General features: G+C 33.5%; 2 long non-coding RNA genes across 3 annotated transcripts; both read right to left on the bottom strand.

The window, feature by feature from the left end:
- On the bottom strand, positions 12738-14621 carry LOC110270578. Its single transcript, XR_002360217.1, has 2 exons — positions 14294-14621; positions 12738-12958 (listed from the first exon to the last, which is right to left on the bottom strand). It is a non-coding gene; the product is annotated as an uncharacterized LOC110270578 (long non-coding RNA).
- LOC110270579 lies at positions 16325-17313 on the bottom strand. Of its 2 annotated transcripts, XR_002360219.1 has the most exons (3): positions 17177-17313; positions 16959-17089; positions 16325-16545 (listed from the first exon to the last, which is right to left on the bottom strand). It is a non-coding gene; the product is annotated as an uncharacterized LOC110270579 (long non-coding RNA). The 2 variants fall into 2 exon arrangements; XR_002360218.1 differs by having other exon boundaries at positions 16959-17313.

Consider the following 19407-nt stretch of genomic DNA (forward strand, 5'->3'; position numbering starts at 1 on the left):
GGTGTTGGTGTTGGTGGTGGTGGTGGTGGTGGTGGAGGAAGTAATTATGTTGGTAGTTGTGAGGGTATTTTTGTCCAAAAAAATAAAAAGGACGATTTTAATACGAAAAAAATGTTAAGGACGATTCTAAATCGAAAATTAGATGAGGGACGGTTTTGATTTTTACGCTCAACCTTAGGGACCAAAACAATACTTATCCCAATTAGAATCTATACTTGCAAATGGTGCCTGAGTTGGGGAAGCAACTGCAAGACACAGAGACAAACCATGCAAAAAAATAGATATGCTGGGATCATTTGAGTCCCAAATATATGCATAGGTGTATCTATCTAATTAATAATAATATATAATAGAGTAAAGTATTGTTTTTATCTCCAACGTTTGGGGTAAGTCTCAAAATTGTCCCTAACGTTTCAATCGTCTTATTTAAGTCCTTAACGATTCAAAATTGACTCAATGTTATCCTGCCGTTAGGGATCCGTTAACAGAATTGATGGCAGGACAAAATTGAAACGATTTTGAATCGTTAGGGACTTAAATAGGAAGAAAACATTAGGGACTAAAACGATACAAAGAAATAAATTTTAGTTTTATCCTTCAATAATATCAATTTTTTATTGTTTTTTTATAATTTTACACTTAAAGTTATAAGTTAATATAAAAATATAAAAAAATTATTTAGAATGAAAGTAGTGTGATTAAGTGTAATTTACTTAGATGTAATTAAAAAATAATTGAATACTATATACAATAAAAAATTGATATTATTGAAGGATAAAACTAAAATTTATTTCTTCACAAGGTTTGGAGTCGATTTCTTCTATCGCTATACCCTTTCTTTGTATATATGTATGTATATATGTATGTATGTATATGCTTTACATTACAATATAATTATTGTTCACAAGATAGAAATGTTCAATAGGGATTTCTTGCCAAATGGTGCAACTAAATAATCATCATAGATCAGAAAACATAAATAGGAAAGCGGAATACCTTGTGTTGAGTTTGGAAAATTTATATTTAATTAAATAATGATCAAACATTATTAAAAATGTAAAGGAGGAAATTATTTAAATTATTAAGAATTTTATTTAATAATTTTCAATAGGTTGTTTGATGATTTTTGTTCAAGTGTACAGGAAAACAACCTAATTTTAATAGTGGGCCAAATTTCAATCAAGTCCATTTTTGAATATGAAACATTCAGTCTTGAGCAAAACTAATTAAATCAAGTGGATGAACAAAGAAAAAAAATCAAAGGAGCCCAAGTCCCTCAAAGCCCATCATAAATTGAAGAAAGAAACAAATGGCTCAAGGATTTCATGCAAGCTTCGGTTGCCTTGGTAACTGGAAATTAAAATCTAATTTGATTTAATCAAAAGGAAGCTTCCTCAAGAAGCCAAAAGTCTCACACGTTATTTTTTGTCTTGGAAAATGGAAGTGAGAATTCAATTGAGTTTAATTTGCTTTGAATGCTTCCTTCGAAAGTTTCTTTTTCTCTCTCCTCTCTCTCTTTGCTTTCGGTCACTTCAATCCATCAAAGAAGAAGATGGAAGAAAAAGTAAAGTCACAGAGAATAGCCAAGAAAGATATTTGCCATTGAAGGAATGATTTGAAGAAAAGCTTCAAGACTTTCGTTGCCAAAAGTAGAAGCAAATCTGCCTCTGTTAGGAAGAAGATCTAACTTGATAAAAGTTCATTTCCATTTTTGTTCATCAAAGAAAGAAGATAGCTTCTGAAGTCTCAAGTAGGAAGAAGCAAAAATGGAAAACCTGAAGCACTGGTGCGGAATTTATAACCCACAAACTAACCGGCAAGTGCACTGAGTCGTACCAAGTAATACCTCAGGTGAGTGAGTGTCAATCCCACGACGATTGATGGACTAAGCAACAATAGTTAAGTGATGTACTTTGTTAGACAAACAGAAAATAGTGTTGAGAGTTCAAATGCATCAAACAGTAATTTAGAGAATCAGAAAACAAGCAGTAAATTGATGTGAATAATATATGGAGAAATAGTTAAGGCTTCAGAGCTATCTATCTTCCTGATTCACTTTTCTTACTAACTATTTTAATCATGTAAGATTCTGTTCATGGCAAACTATATATGACTAAACCCTAATTCCTTAGACCTTTTTAGTCTCCTCTAACCTTCATCAACTGCCAATTCCTTGGTCACTTAATTCCAATTAGAGGGTGAAGTTCAATTCTAGTTTATGTGCCACAGAAACCCTAATTACCCAAATATAAGAAGATTATATGTCACGTATCCCGTTAAGTCCAGATAATTAGAAGTTTAGGAGAAATTGTTTTCAAGCTGTTGTTCAAGTAAAGAGCTTTTCCAAGTTATACAAGAACCCAATTAGAACAAGGGTCATACTTTCGTTCCACCCAGATTCATAAGATAAAGAATGAAAATAATTCTTGAAATAAAAATCAGTACATGAATTAAAATAGAAAAATAATATTATCAATCCATACAATAGATAGAGCTCCTAACCTTAACAATGGAGGTTTAGTTGCTCATGGTTCAGAGAGAAAACTAGGATTCAGAAAAACTGTAAATTACGGAATGAGGTAGAAGAGAAAAGAATAGCCCGAAGGGCTGCTTCTTTTTTCTTTTATATCTAATCCTAATTAATGTAAAAATATATTTCCTAAAACTAAATAATATCTTTTCCTAATTATAAATAAAATAAAATTTAATCAAAATTTGCAAAGCCTTCATGTGTAGTGCATCCTGGGACAAGTGGGGACCATTGGCTTCATTAAGGGTGGCGCCAAACTTGGAAGAATCCAAGTTTGGCATGAACTAGGCAGAGGGTTCTTCCTTGGAATTGTTGGGTGTGGTGCCAAACTTGGAAGGATCCAAGTTTGGCATGGAGGTTGTGCGTAGCATCCCTTAAGCTTTCTTGTTGTGGCGCCAAACTTGAAGTTCTTCAAGTTTGGCATGGAGGTGGCAGCATTGCTTTCTCTTGGGACTTCTTTGCCAACGCCAATCTCAAGTTTGGCGTGGAGTCTTGCGTGAAACTTCCCTTTGGAGCCCTTGAGTGGTGCCAAACTTGAGCTTTCTCAAGTTTGGCGTGGAAGAGGCTGAATGCATTCCTTGATCTTTCTAGGTTAGCACCAAACTTGAGGTTTCTCAAGTTTGGCTTCAACCTGGAAGCAAGCAATTCTCTCCACTCTTCATCCTTGGCGCCAAACTCGAGGTTTCTCAAGTTTGGCTTCAAATCCTTATTCTGCTGTGGCTTCGTTTCTTCACGATAATTCTGTCAAATTTGTCCAAAACGCTACCTAAAATACACAGAATTACACACAACTCAAAGTATCATTCATAGTGGCTAAAATACATTAAATCTTGATAAAACTTAGCAATTCAAATGTAAATTCACTAGGAAAAGATAGAAAAGATGCTCACGCATCAAGCACTCCTGGGTCAGAAGCCCATCAACGATTAGAATCCATTCTTGGGGCCAAAGTCAAGATCAATGGCCAAGATGGAAGAAGCTTGAAGAAAAGGGTTGAGAAAGATGAGGTAAGCTTGCATGCATCAGCCTCGGTTCTCTCATCTCTCTCTGTTCAAAGCTGCTGCTACTCAAGATAGGAGGGGAGATTGCTGGGTTAGGGTTTCAACTATGGAAGCTTCCCCTTCTATATTAACGGTGAATGGCCAAGGGTTGAGATCAAGGAGAGTAAGTGAAAGCACAGAGTTCTCATAGCTACCCGAGCTTCCTGAGTTCTTCTCCTTCAATGATGTTCATTTTGTTTTCTTTTTCTTAGTTTTGTCTGTCTGAGTCTCATGGTGAAAAAGGTAAACATGGTGAGGTTTGTAAGAAAAAGCCAGTGAGAGAAAAAAGACAGTGATCAAAATTAGAGAAAAAGTCATAGATGTCTCGGAGTTTCTTTGTACATCTTTCTGTTGTGTTTCATGATCCTGTGGAGATTCCCTTGCAAGTTGGGTTAGCACTTTGCAGTTGAAAGCTAGGTTTTGAGTCCTAGTCAAATTCAGATTGGGTGTAGAATCTGGATTTGTTCCAGATAGGAATGGGTAGTTCCTAGGAAAAATTTGGTGCTTGTAATGTTGTGAAAACATAGTGAAATTCCATCATTATTGTGATGGAGACTGGATGTAGGCTACATTGCACCTAGTAGCTGAACCAGGATATATCTGATATTATTTCTTCTTCCCTACTCCTTTCTCAGTTTCTGGTTATTAGGAGACAAAAACAAAAGTGTCTCTCAACTCGGCACGAGTCAAAACAAAAGTGTCTCTTAACTCGGCACGAGACAAAAATTGAAATATCTTCTGAAGTTTCTTTAAAAGGCAGAAATCAATATTCAGCAAAAAGGGGTTAAGATCCAACCTCCTCTTCTCTTAGCCAGTGATTACTATCAATTGGTATCTGAGCTTGGTCTTAAAGAGATCAAGCTTTGCAGCTTGGAGAAAAGATCCTGATGGAGATCAACTGTGGTTCAAATCTGGTGGCCTTTACTCTGATAGAAGGGCAATCAAGCAATAGACCCACATTCTTCAATGGAAAGAACTACAGATACTGGAAAGAAAGAATGAAAATTTTTGTTCAGTCAGTAGATTACAGGCTTTGGAAGATAATCCTAGAAGGTCCACAATTTCCAACCACAACAGGAGCTGATGGTGTGGTTGTTCCCAAAGTTGAGGCTGATTGGAATGAAGATGACAGAAAGAAAATAGAGCTCAATGCCAAAGCTGTCAACTTGCTCAACTGTGCTGTTAGCTTCGAAGAATACCGACGGGTATCAAGATGCACAACAGCAAAGGAAATATGGGACAAGTTCCAAGTTACTCATGAAGGCACAACCCAAGTCAAAAGATCCAGAATAGACATGCTAAACAGGAAATACGAAATATTCTCAATGAAGGAAGGACAAACGAATCATGAAATATTTAAAAAATTCAACATTATCATCACTGGCTTGGATGCTATGGGAATCAGACATTCAGAATCTGTGCTTGTGAGGAAAATATTGAGATGTCTCGCTAAAGAGTGGGAAATCAAGGCGATAGTAATAGCTCAGAGTAGTGGCATTGATGAAATGACCTATGATGATCTGAGTGAAAACTTATTTGAAAAAAGATACCAAAAAGAAAAGAGTTGCTCTCAAATTCGTCACTGAATCTTTGGATGATGAATTTAGCGATGATTTATCTAACGATGATTTTGTTTTGTTTGCTAAGAAATTCAGGAGAATAATGAAGTAAAAGGAACGAAACAAAGGAGGCAGTTCAAGAAAACCTAAGAGGGACTTAAGCAATGTCATTTGCCACAACTGTAAAGAAGCTGGGCATTACAAGTTTGACTGCCCAAAGCTGAAGAAAGAAGACAAGCCGAAAAGAGAAAAGAAGAAGGGACTCATGGCGTCTTGGAAAGACTTGGAAAATGACTCTAAAGATGAAGATGAATCTGAGACTAAATGAAAAAATCAGATGCTTCTTAAATGAAAACTGTGATCTTGAATCTCAAGTTACCATTCTAAAAGCAGAAAATGATTTTCTCAAAGATAAATTAAGGAAAGTCGAAACTGCTGTTGATCTTGTTGAAGAAAATAAGCAGCTAAAGACTAAAATTAAGAGTAGTTAATACCATCATTCTGTGATTGCAAATCTAAATTATTTTGAGGAAAATGAAAGGTTGCATAAAGAGGTAAAAAGATTGAAAGAAGATCTGACTAAATTTGTTTCATGTTCAGAAAATTTAAATAATCTTTTGGCCAGTCAAAAACCTCTTGAAAAAGCTGGGTTGGATTTTCATAAAAATTCAAAAACTATTTTTGAAAATTTCCCATTAGCTAATATGGCTTCCACTTCGGATGACATTATATTTCAAAATCCAACCAACCTGAAAAAGAAAAGTAACCTAAAAGGTTTTGTAGATTATGCAATCGGGATGGTCACTTTCCTATTCAATGTTTCATAAGTGAAAGAATGGTTGGAGATAAAATTTATAAGATTGTTGGAAACTATAATGGCTTGGGACAAATAAGATGGTTTGACATAAAAGGATCCAAAAAGATTTGGATACCTAAGGTCACTTAAGCTTTTTATAGGTTTGCCTAGCATCCAAGAGAAAAGACAACATGTGGTATATGGATAGTGGATGCTCTAGGCATATGACCGGAAAGTCAACATTCTTCATCAAGCTTGATGAATATGATGGAGGATTTGTTACTTCTGGTGACAATGGAAAAGGAAAAATTGTGGCTATAGGTAAAGTGGGTAAGAATTTTTATTCTTTTATAAATGATGTCTTGATTGTTGATGGTTTGAAGCATAATCTTCTAAGCATTAGCCAACTTTGTGATCTTGGATACTTAGTTATTTTTAGAAGATTGGATTGCTTAGTTGTTTGTGAAAAATCAGGTGATATTTTGTTTGAGGCAAAAAGATGCAACAATGTGTATGGACTTACTCTAGAGGATTTAAAAGATCAAAATGTAACATGTTTTACCTCTATTGAATCTGAAAAATGGCTTTGGTATAAGAAATTAGGACATATAAGCATGTATCAAATTTCTAAGCTTGTCAAGAAAAATTTGGTTAGAGGAATTCCAAATATCAAATTTGATAAAGATATTACTTGTGAAGCTTGTCAATTAGGCAAACAAGTAAAATCTTCTTTTAAAACCAAAAATGGAATTTCTACTAAAAGACCATTAGAGATGTTGCATATTAATCTTTTTGGTCCCACTAGAACTCAAAGTTTGGGAGGTAAACACTATGGTTTGGTAGTGGTTGATGACTATTCAAGATATGGTTGGGTTCTTTTCTTGGCTCATAAAAATGATGCTTTTCATGCCTTTTCTTCACTTTGAAAAAAGACTCAAAACGAAAAGGATTTACAAATTGCCCACATTAGAAGTGATCACGAAAAAGAATTTGAAAATCAAAATTTTGAAAACTTTTGTGATGATTTTGGAATTGCTCATAACTTCTCATGCCCGAGAACACCTCAACAAAATGGGGTTGTTGAAAGAAGGAATAGAAGCCTTCAAGAAATGACAAGGACAATGCTTTGTGAAAATGATGTTCCAAAATTTCTGTGGGACAAAGCTGTAAATACAGCTTGTTATATCCTAAATAGAACAATCATAAGAAAAGGCTTGAAGAAAATCCCATATGAGCTTTGGAAAGGAACTCCTCCTAATGTCAAGTACTTTCATGTTTTTGGATGCAAATATTTTGTACTTAACAATAAAGAAAATCTTAGTAAATTTGATCTAAAATCATATGAATGAATGTTTGTAGGGTACTCAACCACTAGCAAAGCATACATATAGAGTTTACCTTAAAGAACATAGAACTATTGAGGAGTCCATGCATGTATCTTTTTGTGATACTAACTCTATACCTAGTGCTATCTTAGATGATGATGATGCAGGAAGTGAAACTGAAGCAAGACCTCATCAAGATCAAACAAATTCCAAATCTGTCCCAGATGCTGAAATTGTTAGTCCAGAAACTTCTCCTCAGAACGGTGGAGACATTTTCATTTTGTCTCCTGACCAAGTCAGAGAATCCAGAACAGAGAGCTCAACTGAAACTTGTCAAGGCAAAATCTCCTCTCAAAAGTCTCATGAATGAAAATTTTTGAAGGATTACCCTCATGAATTCATCATTGGTGATCCTTCACAAGGCATAACCACAAGATCCTCAAGAAAGAAGCAAGCGGATGCAAGCAACGTTGCCTTCTTGTCCCAAATGGAACCTCTCAATGTAAAGCAAGCTCTAGAAGACCCCTCATGGGTGAAAGCCATGGAAGATGAGCTGTCCCAATTTGAGAAAAACAAGGTTTGGACACTTGTACCGTACACCAATGGTAAGAAGGTAACCGGTACTAAGTAGATATTCAAAAACAAATTGGGTGAGGATGGTTGTGTTGTTCGTAATAAGGCTAGATTAGTGGCCCAAGATTACGATCAAGAGGAAGGCATTGACTTTGATGAGTCATTTTCTCCGGTAGCAAGAATGGAAGCAATTCGGTTGCTTATTGCCTATGCTGCCCATAAAGATTTTAAAATATTTCAAATGGATGTCAAATATGCCTTTCTTAATGGTTTTATAGATAGGAAAGTATTTGTGGCTCAACCCCCCCGGTTTTGAAAACAAAGATTTTTCAAATCATGTTTTTAAACTATCAAAGGCTTTTTATGGCCTTAGGCAAGCACCTAGAGCTTGGTATGAAAGGCTTAGTGCCTTCTTGTTGGAAAATAATTTTCAAAGGGGTACTACCGATACTACTTTGTTTATAAAAGAATCTAATGATGATATCTTACTTGTCCAAGTTTATGTGGATGACATTGTGTTTGAATCGGCCAATGAATCCTTATGTGAAGAGTTTGGAAAACTAATGACTAGTGAGTTTGAAATGAGTTTGATGGGAGAATTAACTTTCTTTCTTGGTCTTCTAATCAAACAAACTCCTAGTGGTATCTTTATTCACCAAGAAAAATATGCCAAAGAGTTAATCAAGAAATTTGGTTTAGAAAATTCCAAACCAATGGAAACCCCAATAAATCCAAACACTAAACTTGAGAATGATGAAAAAGGCAAAGATGTGGATGAAACAAGGTATAGAGGAATGATAGGATCACTTGTGTATCTTACATCCTCTAGGCCGGATATTGTTCAAAGTGTAGGTGAGTGTTCTAGATTTCAATCTCACCCAAAAGAATCCCATCTTTCGTTCGTTAAGAGAATCATTCAATACATTAAAGGCACATGTGATCTTGGCTTGTGGTATCCAAAGTCTAATGAGTTTTGTGTAGTAGGGTTTTGTGACGCAGATTATGTGGGAGACCGAGTGGATAGAAGAAGCACTTCCGAAATGTGCTGCTTCCTTAGAAGTTCCCTCAACATGTGGTCAAGCAAGAAACAAGCCACTGTTGCACTATCCACGGCTGAAGCCGAATAAATATCCGCGGCTGCTTGTTGCTCTCAACTCTTATGGCTTAAAACTTAATTGGAAGATTACAAATTGAAAATCAAAAGTATACCTTTGTTTTGTGACAATATGAGTGCAATAAACATTTCAAAAAATCTTGTACTGCACTCTAGAACCAAGCACATTGAAGTACGATATCATTTTATTAGGGAACATGTGCAAAAGAGTACTATTGATATCCAATTTGTAAAATCCGAAGAGCAACTTGCTGACATTTTCACTAAACCACTGTGTGAAGACAGATTTTGTTCATTGAGAAATAGTTTAGGGATGATAGACTTAAGTTCTGTTGAATAAATGTTGTATTTCATGCCTCTGTGTGTTTTTGTCTCGTAGGCAGCAGGGAGACAAATCTGAGCAAGTGATAAATATTTCATAAAAAGGAAGACAAGAAATCTGGTACTTTGGACCTGAGCCATTTCAACCACCTCTGGACCTATTCCATGATATGGGCTCTTTATTGTTTTGGTATCATATTGTTAAAAAAAATAAAATTAAAAATAAAAGGGGGTTTCACATCATATTTTTTAAAAAAGGCTTTGTCAAATCATACCTTCTTACGTCATAACTTCTGACTACTTTTCATGGAGAGTCTTTTCGGTTGTCATGTTTTTAATTTTAAATTAATTTTGAAAACCGTTTTCATTAAAGGCTTTTGTTTTTAAAGGAGAAAGTTTCCCTATGCATTAATGGTGGTCATTTACTCATAACCTCTCTCTCCACTTTCCTTACTCTTCGCCACTTCCTTCATATTCTCTGTTTTTATTTCTTTTCTTTCAAGATGAGAAAGAAACTTCCCACAAGAAGGAGTAACCGAACATCAATCCCTCCCAAAAATCCTCCATCCTCCAAACAGCCTCAATCTCATACTCACATTCACATACACTCACACTCATCTTCTTCACCCTCTTCACATTCCTCTAAGTCTATAGCGCGTAAAGTTATATATCCAAAGGGTTCAACTCCAAGAAAGGAAGCGGCCTCATCTCAAAAGAAAGGTTCAAAGGGAAACGAGACAATGCACGAAGATGATGACTCTCCATCTCCTCCTCCACATCACTCTCCACCACCACGGCGCTCCACCCCTCATCCCTCGGGTTGCTCTGCCCCCTCTCAGCGTTTAAGGCGCTCTACTCTTCACAACACCAAAGAACCCCCGAATCTTGACTCCCTAGACTTCAAGAATAAGTTTGGTAAAAGTCATTCTCACTATGACCCTCATCGTTTCATCTCCTGTGCAGCATATGAGTTTCATTCTCAAGTCTTGGTAAATCGAAAATTATTTGCCTCTTTTGTTGTTGATTTAGAAGCACTTGCTGAAAAAAGAATTGATTTTAAAACAAAATTTCATGATTTAAAATGGACACCCATTTTCAAAATCAGAAAACCGGTTTATCCTAACTTGGTATGTGAGTTTTATGCAAACCTGATTTTTCATGAGGGTGAACTCTATTCTTATATTAAAAATACTCATCTTACTCTGAGTCATGAACCCATCAGTGCTGCCCTAGGATATGAGGATGAGGGGGCTAGGGCCTTCATGTAAGGAAAATGGGATCACCATGTTGGTATTTCCCTTCAAGACACCCTGGCTCGTGTGTGTAAAAATGTTTCTTCTTTGGATGGTACCACACTCACCCACAAAGCCCTCGGACCTATTAGGGCTCTACTACACCGAATCATTACCCACATAATCATGCCACAAAGTGGTTCTATCAAAGGGTAACTGTTTGTGACACACTTGTGCTATATGCTCTTTTGAATTCTGCTCCTATTTCATTTGCATATCTCATGATTAGGCACATGTGGGATTGTGTTCGAAGTGACAAAAAATGTATTCTGTCTTATGGCATGTTTTTGACTTGTGTGTTTGAGTACTTTAATATTGATCTCAGTAATGAGTCTGTGGAGAATAGGATTTCTATGATCAAGTGTGGAGGTGTACCCGAATCTGCTAAAGAAAAAAGGGCCAAAGGTTCAAAGGCATCTGTGTTTTCTGAAAGTGAAGATGAAAGTCTCCTGTCTGCTGAAACCTCTGATAAACATCGGTTCTCAGAAATGGTAAAGGATGTCGTCACATAATTCTCCAAGATGTCCAATCTTATGGTAAAATCTTACAAAGACGTTAGAAAGCATGCGTTTGAAAATGAGAAAGCTTGGACTAAATCTCATGAACGAGTGAATTTGCTTCTTAAACATTTGGAATCTGTTGATAAGGACATGGCCAATTCTGAAGGAGAAGAAGACATTCTTGAATCTGAATCCAACTCTTCTATTTATTTTGCTATCTTTCAATTTTTTTCAGTTGAACCTTTTTTTTTTTTTTTGGATGACTGTACTCAATACTTAACTTTGATACTGTTTATGCTTTAATTATTATGAAATGCATTTTTCTAGTCTCTTTTATTTGCAGGTGTCCCTCTTTGATGACAAAAGAGGGAGAAAAACAAACAACAAAAAGGAAGAAAAAGGGCTAAATTAAAATTATTTTGTTTCAACAATTGGCTACCCTAATTTGATGCATTCTGTTTCATATTTTATGCTCTATTTTTGTTCTGTTTTAATCTTTATTTTGAGCACTTTAAGTTAATAGATTAACTTGAGCCTTGATTATTGATAAACTTATTTGCTCAAGTGCATTTGTGCTGACTAGATCGTGGAAGTTTATTAAAGTGTTTGCTAAATTTTTTTGAAAATCTGGCTCTGTTTTAAAGGTTCTATTTTTTTGAAAATTTTATCTTCTGGAACTCTTTTGAGTTTGTATACAGATTTTGCTTCCTTAAATATTTGGTTGAATCAGTTTTAATAATGTTTGTCATCAAGAGAGAGATTGTTGAGTTTGAAAAACTTATATTTAATTAAATGATGATCAAACATTATTAAAATATAAAGTAAGAAATTATTTAAATTATTAAGAATTTTATTTAATAATTTTCAATTGGTTGTTTGATGATTTTTATTCAAGTGTGCAGGAAAACAACCTATTTTCAATAGTGGGCCAAATTTCAATCAAGCCCATTTTTGAATATGAAACATTTATCTTTGGGCAAAACTAATTAAATCAAGTGGCTGAATAAAGAAAGGAAACCAAAGGAGCCCAAGTCTCTCAAAACCCATCATAAATTAAACAAAGAAATAAATGGCCCAAGAATTTCATGCAAGCTTCAGTTGTCTTGGTAACTGAAAATTAACATCTAACAAATGTAATAACTCGTGCCATGCACGTGATAAAATTGAAATTATAATTTTAAATTATTTTATTAAAATTAATTTGAATTGTAATAATTTAATTAATAAATAAGTAATATAATGTGCATTATTCATTTTTTTTTAAAATATGGTATTAAATGTATTAAGAAGAAAGTAGGTATTAAGTATATAAGAATTATGTTTGAATTAAGAATTCTCTAAATGAAATTATCCCGTTTAAAATATTTAAATTATGATTTCAATCATAAATTATAATTATGATTTAAAAAAATTTCGTCGATATGATATTACATTTTTTTCCACTTTACTATCAATATATTGATATTGCAAGTCTAAATTACAATATTTTACTGAATCTTGACTAAAAAAGAAAATAGTTATGTAACACCCTAACTCTTAGCACGTCATGATCGTACTAAAAATAAGGTATTACTAATCTACTTTTCTTATTTACTATTTAATATTAAGCCTTTAGTTCGATATCGCGTTTCAATTTTTAAGAAAATGCCTGAAAAGTTTGCTTTTACTAATTAAAATCATATATCAAAGATCCTCAAGCAATACTAATCACATAGTTATTAATAATAATAAATATCATACAACAGAATTCAAATAAAACTCAGTTACAACTCCTATCCCTCTATATAGAATAAAATCTTAAATAATAAGGGCGAGGGAATTCTATGAAAGCAACTCAACACATAAATTTAACTCAAATAAGGCTAATATTCGCCCGCGACTTCAAACTGAATCTTTGAACCTGTGTCACTGAAAGGGGAAAATATTTTGGGGTGAGAACAAACCACGCGTTCTCAGTAGGAATGGGAATGCCGTAGAGTAATGAAATAAAATACAAATAATTAATTTTACTAAATAAAGCTATATTTTTATCAAACCTTTTGAAATTACTTTTTACTATTACTTTATATAATTAATTATCTTCTTTAAATTCCCGAACTTAAGATAAATCTCAATTACAACCTCAGTTCTCAGTCACCTCAATACACAAACTAATAGCATAGGAAACAGATCAGCACACAAACAAATAGCAACAAGATAAATAGCACAATCACATAGAGACAAGATAAGTAAACACAATCAAATGCAAATGTGCAAACAATGATGATGCATGTTTAGTCCTATCGCAGGTAATGAGCTCATTTGTCGGTTTCGACCTGCACCCGACGCAATCCGACTCGCAAGTCAGATAAAGCATTCCAGCGGCATAACCTCTGCAAGTTTCTACTTCTTGCAGGCGCTGATTCTCCAATTGAAGTATGCCGAACATGACCTCTGCAAGTACTTGCAGGCGCTGATTCTCCAGCTGAAGCATGTGCCACTTTCTCCTAGAAGCCATTCCATACACACGGGCATCCCCGCACAATCATTCACACATAAAGCCCACGGCTTAACATTTTCACATTAGCACCCTAACTAGTTACTTTCCATCACCCTCTCGTGACCTTTTATTCATTTCATAATCACAGGTATCGTGTTCTCTTTCCTCTTTCCTTCTTTCTCTTAACAAACCGAACTCAAATAATAACTTGAAACAAAATCTATTCTAAAAAAAACTGAATTGTAAAACCTTATAATTTCTTAATAAATCAAGCTAAAAATAAAATTTTCTGTAATAAATCGAAATCAAATAGTTTTCAATAATTAGAACGTTTTCTTTAAAGCTAGCCACTTTTATTTTAATAAAATTAAGAGATTTTTTAAAATAACAATGACTTTTCGTATATTTTTACAAAAATTGGACAGCATCTTCCTTTAAAATTAGACTTCATCACCCGTTCCGGGTCCCAACCGAACCATTCTCAACTCTTTTTCAATCGTTTCCAATAACTCAATTCAATACCAACAAATCAAACCAAGACCAATCTCACCAGTTAATCACTCACAACAAAACCAGTCATAATCACAGCCACAATTCAACCAATTTCGTCACATTCAATTATATTCACAATCACCAACAATCTCAATTTCATCAATTTTCATCAATTAATCAAACGAGACATTTATAAATTATTTGCAGTTACTCACTAAACATTAATGGCATTCGTAAATTAAAACAGTTAATTTCAAAATAAAACCCCCTACCTCCATACGGAACCAAAATAACAAAAGCTCCGGAGAAACTTTCTAATCGAGCTGCTGAAAAGAAAAGTGTCAGAAATCGCCTGCGTCTCCTAGAACTCCAATTGGCTGAACTCAAAGAAAAGAGGAGCTACGTCACCATCAATTTCTACCGGACAAAAATAACGCCAACGTGTAGAGGAGGAGAATACGAACATTTTTACCGGATTAGATTTTTTATTGGAGTTACGGATCATAAGAAAATTGGAGTTAAAAGTCACGGTTCCATGGAAGTTTCTTGGTTGCTCTCTCTCTCGATCCTTTCTTTTCTTTTTCTTGTATGATTCGGTGATGAGGGAAGAGAAAATGGAGAAGATTAAAACTGATGATAATGATTAGCTTTTATAAGGTAGGTTAGGTGTCATAAGAAGATGGATATACATATATACATATGTCATTACCATACATATATATGCTTGCATGCCTGACATATATAAGATGTAACATATAAGGAAGAAGTTTTAAGGTCTCAACATATATATATACTTATACAGTTTTCAAATCCAAGATATTCGTTTGGCTTAAAAATATAGGGAAGAAGTCTGGCGCAAAGCAAAAGATACAAGATAGGCTCGATGCAAAAAGGTTACAAGGCAGGCTGGTATTAGAATGACAAGTATATCGTTTGCACACTGAACTCATACCAACTTTAGAGCTTCAGCTGCCTAAACTTCAACATGGCATAACTTCACCATTCCCAATCATACCGTATTAAACAGATTCTCCATGGGTTCTCAACCTCATTAAACATTCCGCAACCCACTAACAGGCACAAGTCTAACTTCAACTAAACTCCTTCGTAAGAATCAAGCTCCTCAACATCCTGTGACGTCGCACACTTACAAACTCCACCTCCCGTATCCGCACAACGTATCTTAAAGACCTAACATATCTCTTGCTATATCTAATGTTCGCACGTGTCACCAAAACAAGTCTCGAGCCACTCAAAAGGATACAAGACCTCAGAGAAAGGACAAGCAACAAGGACAATATTTACAAAGATTTCTATGTTTCTCTTTGATGCAAGTCCAAAGTTACATCAGAGAATACATGAGCCAAAAAAAAAAAAAGAGTTTAAACAGCACAAGGCAGATATCCAAGGAATTGCATGTTACTCTAAAACAAGCTTGAGTTACCTAAAAGGAAATCAAACTTAGGAAGAGAAGGACAAAATTTATGGACAGGATTCACAGGAATTCAAGAGAATGTTTAAGAATGCTATCAAACAGGGAATAATTCAAAATGTAAGGTTCGAAACAAGAACTTCAAAAGAACCAAATTCAATCGGAATGAGATATACATAAGATGCAAGACATGAAGTAAAAGAACCAAACCGCATCTTAAGAAAAGCAGATATCTCAGGAAATTCAAGTAAACATATGAAGTTAAGATCAAATGAAAATAACATATGAACAAGAAAACAGGGTTGGAGAATAAGCAGTTAACTCTTCTTCAAGAAAGAAATCTCGAACTAGAACCTCAAGGCAAACCATGAAAGAATAGATACGTAACTGAGTAGCATCAAGAAATTAATTCCTAACGTTCCCAAAACTAACGATTCACGTTACCTATTACTTCTATCTCGTCTATGATAATCCATTAGTGTTTCCATATACATGAATCATTAGTATTAAGTTGGCCAGACCTAATACCATGAGAAATGCAACGGTCGACTAACACCATTAATCAATAGACAGTCATGCATATAAAATCTAACTCTTGTTATTAGGACAAGTCCTATCGCATGACAGACACTCAGAAAATGCAGTGAAGCATAGTCAGTCCATTCCTAAGGCTCTAACGGGAACGAACTGCTCTGATACCATAATGTAACACCCTAACTCTTAGCACGTCATGATCGTACTAAAGATAAGGTATTACTAATCTACTTTTCTTGTTTACTATTTAATATTAAGCCTTTAGTTCGATATCGCGTTTCAATTTTTAAGAAAATGCCTGAAAAGTTTGCTTTTACTAATTAAAATCATATATCAAAGATCCTCAAGCAATACTAATCACATAGTTATTAATAATAATAAATATCATACAACAGAATTCAAATAAAACTCAGTTACAACTCCTATCCCTCTATATAGAATAAAATCTTAAACAATAAGGGCGAGGGAATTCTATGAAAGCAACTCAACACATAAATTTAACTCAAATAAGGCTAATATTCGCCCGCGACTTCAAACTGAATCTTCGAACCTGTGTCACTGAAAGGGGGAAATATTTTGGGGTGAGAACAAACCACGCGTTCTCAGTAGGAATGGGAATGCCGTAGAGTAATGAAATAAAATACAAATAATTAATTTTACTAAATAAAGCTATATTTTTATCAAACCTTTTGAAATTACTTTTTACTATTACTTTATATAATTAATTATCTTCTTTAAATTCCCGAACTTAAGATAAATCTCAATTACAACCTCAGTTCTCAGTCACCTCAATACACAAACTAATAGCATAGGAAACAGATCAGCACACAAACAAATAGCAACAAGATAAATAGCACAATCACATAGAGATAAGATAAGTAAACACAATCAAATGCAAATGTGCAAACAATGATGATGCATGTCTAGTCCTATCGCAGGTAATGAGCTCATTTGTCGGTTTCGACCCGCACCTGACGCAATCCGACTCGCAAGTCAGATAAGGCATTCCAGCGGTATAACCTCTGCAAGTTTCTACTTCTTGCAGGCGCTGATTCTCCAGCTGAAGTATGCCGAACATGACCTCTGCAAGTACTTGCAAGCACTGAACTCAAAGAAAAGAGGAGCTACGTCACCATCAATTTTTACCGGACAAAAATAACGCCAACGTGTAGAGGATGAGAATACGAACATTTTTACCGGATTAGATTTTTTATTGGAGTTACGGATCATAAGAAAATTGGAGTTAAAAGTCACGGTTCCATGGAAGTTTCTTGGTTGCTCTCTCTCGGTCCTTTCTTTTCTTTTTCTTGTATGATTCGGTGACGAGGGAAGAGAAAATGGAGAAGATTAAAACTGATGATGATGATTAGTATTTTACTTAATCTTGACTGAAAAAGAAAATAGTTACGTGTTTCTATCATTTAATTTATTTAATACACCATGTGCTAACACTAACGATATTTTTTCAAAAAAAAATATATTGATAAAAATAGATAAATATAATTACAAATATAACATAAATAAATAAAATATATAAATAAATGCGAAATCAATATGCTTACCAATGTCTTTGTTAAATTTTATAAATTAGAGAATACATTTGGTTGTTTGGTGATCACATAAATGATCAAATAATTAGATTGTTAATTGATCTCATAGTGTGCATCTTATTTTTTTCTCATTTATGAGTGAAAGCGAGAATTAAGAGAAGTAAATAGTAATACATAAAGAAAAAAAAAATTGCACCACAATACATAATTATTACCAAAAGAAATATTCATATTAGAATAATATTAAAATTTTACATACTGCAAATCATGAAGCTAAGATCAATCATAATGTACTGGTCATTTTTCTCTATTTTTGACCATGATATAAGTTTTTCGTTGTCAATCAAGAGTCCAATAACATTTAATTAAACAAAAAAAAAATTGAATTAAAAGTACCAAATTAAGAACAAATGAGTGAATAACATAAGGAATTATAACTTTGTACGTGTATAAAATAAAGAGAATTTACTAATTTATTTTATGTTAAATGATAAAACTAACAATAGTATATTAATAAAAGGATATACCTTTAAAAAAAGTCACAATACAATTTTAAATATCATAAATAAACTGTTAAAATTTTTGTTATCGATAAAATAATGGTATTATACAATTTTTTGGCAAAACTTAAAATTAAAAGGAAAATAATTTTGTGTGGGTTAATATAAATTAACTACGTACTAAATAAGTAGAATTGTTCATTTGTTTGTTTCAATAGATCAGCATGGGCAAGCAAATCAAAATGATTATCCGAAATTTTACGATCATCGACCGGATGTATTATACGTGACTCTTTTTTAAAAGATATTTTGTACATGTGTACAGTTAAAAGATATATTCTGCTTGATTTTTCAATTTCAAAATTTGAGAAGACATAAACCTTCCTTTCTACCAATTCATTCTCAAATATTTTTGTCAAATAATTCTCGATTGAACAATGAATTTTATCGTATTGCAAAATAAATTAAATATAAAAACTATTAGCATTTACAAAGCTATTAAAAAGAATTGTCTTTGACTTTTGAAATGGTGTACTTATAAAATTAACTTAAAATATGAACTACAAATATTTATAAGAATTTAATTTTGATGTATTGATAGTGTAAAATAATTTTACACGTGCATCCAATTACGTAATGACACATTAATAAAAATAGATATATTTCACATTGACCACATGAATAGTCATCCAAAAGAACAAATGAATTTTGCACAACTGTGTAAAACGCTAGTGCATCAACATTAAATTCTATTTATAATATGTCGGTAGGGTTAAAAATATACTAATAATACTAATAATACTAATAGTTTAAAGATAATTGTACTACAGTTATAATAAATTTAGTTATTACTCTAAATAAATAAAATATTTGAAAACTAAAAAAAAAATTAGCCGTAATTATGTTTGGAATGTTCTCGTTTTTTTTTTTTATTTGCCATTCTTTCAACGCAATGTTAGATTAAGGAAACTCTAAATTTGAAATAAAATAATAAATGTCATGTGATAGAAAAATAACCAAGATTAACAATTTTTTTAATTAAATAGTGATGTTTTAATTTTTTTTTCACGTATCTTCATATATTAGCAAGAAAAATAAAATTACGTATTGTGACTCTTTTTCTTTTACTACGCTTTAATTTTAATTAATTAATCTTGTGTCCATACAATATAATTAAACTTTTAATCACTCTAATCTATTGATGAATTACACCTCTCTTAGTAATTGCATTACTAATCTGAAATACAAAAAAAAAAAGAAAAAAAAAGGGGATATCTATTATTATTATTTTTCTGTGCCTTCTTCTTTGTCATATGAGCAGGAGCAAGGACAAGAATATTCTTGTTGAAGCAGATCCAGAACCTGAAAGA

This window comes from Arachis ipaensis, chromosome B04 (genome assembly GCF_000816755.2).
Source record: "Arachis ipaensis cultivar K30076 chromosome B04, Araip1.1, whole genome shotgun sequence".
Lineage (NCBI taxonomy): Eukaryota > Viridiplantae > Streptophyta > Magnoliopsida > Fabales > Fabaceae > Arachis > Arachis ipaensis.